Source organism: Corvus brachyrhynchos, unplaced genomic scaffold (genome assembly GCF_000691975.1).
Source record: "Corvus brachyrhynchos isolate BGI_N302 unplaced genomic scaffold, ASM69197v1 scaffold425, whole genome shotgun sequence".
In the NCBI taxonomy this organism is placed as follows: domain Eukaryota; kingdom Metazoa; phylum Chordata; class Aves; order Passeriformes; family Corvidae; genus Corvus; species Corvus brachyrhynchos.
This window is the reverse complement of record NW_008237896.1, coordinates 40721-43052: the sequence shown is the minus strand read 5'-3', so window position 1 is coordinate 43052 and position 2332 is coordinate 40721.

Here is a 2332-nt window from a genome sequence, read left to right as displayed (position 1 = left end):
CCCCGCCCCCCCGCGGGCCGGGGGCCCAGCCGTTCGTCAGTGTGGCGGCAGCGGCTCGCTCGGTGTTGGGGTGCTCGGTGCTCTGCCCGCCCGTGGGTCAGGGCAACAAGGGTCCCCGCGCCGCCAGCGCCGCCGACCCCAGCCCCCCGCGGCCGCCTGCGCGGACAGTCCCGGCTCGGGGGTGGGCTTTGGGCCAGCGCTGCCCGATGTGTGGGGGGGAGGGGTGGCACCCCCCTCCGGGGAGTTCCCTGCACGGGACCCCACTGCGCCAGCCTGGGCCTTGTCCCCGGTGCCGTGGAACGTGGCTATGGCAGACTGCGGGGTCGGAGACCCTCGGGTGGTTCCACTTGATTCGAGGATCAACAACTCTCAGGATAACGGTGATGACCAGAGTGGCGGGGGGGGGGGCGCTTTCGCCGATGGCCAAGGATAGAGGACGGTTCAGAGCTCCCCTGGATGGGCTTGACTCAACTGCTGCTTCAGCTTTGCTCCGACCTGGGGCTTGCACCCCCTCGCAGCACAGCCTCCTGCATCCAAACCTAAAAGACCCAGTGTTAATTCCAGCATTTTTAAGCTATGCAGGTAGTGGGTTTTAACAGTTTTAGTCACTAATGAGAAATTAATGTTCTTTTTTTCTTTTTTTCGGAGAAGCAGTAACTATGTTCACACTAGACAAAACTTTAACATAAAAGTAATTCAGATTCCAAGGTCTTGAAACAGCAATGCTTAAGCCACAGCCCCTTTGCAGCATAATTTGGCCTTAAATAGATTGTAAATTAGCCATTGCCAGCTATCTCCATTTTTCCTCTGGCAGCTAATGTACATATTAGATTAGTTTCAAAATACAGATAATCTCATTATTTTTGCACACTTAATACTGTTGATAGCCAGGCTCTGCCCTCTCCACCACAGTGTCTCAGTAAATGGTTTTTGACCCTGAGCTCAAGTCTGCTGTAGCTGCCCTCAACTCAGTCTCAAAAAAGGCATGTTCTTTCCAAATATCTTAGAGGGTTTTGTCCCGACTTCAACAACTCAAATAGTTGGCTGCTTCCAGAACAGCAGCATTTTATCTATTCTCCACTGCAATGTAGGATTTAGAACACGGTTTTGAACCCGAAGAGGTTGAGTATGGTGTAAATCATAAAGCTAAAGCCTCACTTGAGACTGAGAGGAAAATAGGAGCTTTTTAAACTGCAGCCACATGGTGTGAATCTTATACAAGAAATAATAATTCCTTGCAGCATCACTTCGCTTCCAGGCTGGGAGAGGACACATGGTAAATCTTTTGAGCCTCCAGAATTTCCCACTGAGACAAGGGTAGCTACAACAGGTTTTCTCTGAAAGTCTGAAGATGCCTCTCCAAACAATGTGGGTGTTGTTTCGTGGGTGGGAATGTATTTGATATGATACAATGTGAAAGGAAAGACGTTGGCTCTTTTATATCTCCAACTGAGGAATAAATTTCTACCCTTGGGGTAGAGATACTCCATGGAACCTTGCAGAACTTTGCAATAGAGTGCAGGCTGGTCTAGGGTCTGTGGCCACCCCAAGACAGCTGCTGCTACCCTGCAGTCCCTCGTCAGGGGAAGGGAGTTTGCGTGCCACAGGCAGGGAATAGATTCTTCCTAGAACAGAAAAAAATTAGTAAAGTTGCTGTAATGTTGTTGTTCTCCCATGCCAGGGCTTCACAGATGTCTTTTTTTTTCAGAAACAGTGATTCCATGCAGAAAAAGGAAGTGTCTGGTGGCTTTCCCTAGGCTGACTGGGAAAATCAGAGAAAAATTTGGGGTGCAGACTGGTCTTCAGATATTAAAAAAAAAAAAAAAATTCTTCTCCCTCTGACTTTGATCCTCCAGATACTCTCTAATAAGAGCTATAGCTCATTTCTCTCATGCTTTATAAGGTCAAAATCAGTATTGTAGTTAATATCCTGTGTTGAATGTCCTGCTTAGAAAAATAATGCAACTACTCTTTTTTGAGATACAGTATCTTCATTTTTGATGGGGCCGGTGCACAGACAGAATTCGTGCACAGGCCCAGAGCTGGTACAGATGTGCACCAGTAAGACAGGCAGATCTACAGATAAAGGAGTCTTTGAAACAAGTCTACTCTTTGGCCTAACTCCAGGGGAAAAAAACCCCATAGATGCATTGGCATGGTTGGCACAGTTACGCAGTATGTTGGTGATGTTCAGTCTATAGATCCCTGTATTGGAGATGTTGAAGCTGTACATCAGTGGAGCTCAGGCAATTTGCATCCACTTGGTGCTCTCTGAGGCAGGGTCCTGGGTGAAGGTCTGGATTTCATACACAGCTTTTAGTAGATTTCTTCC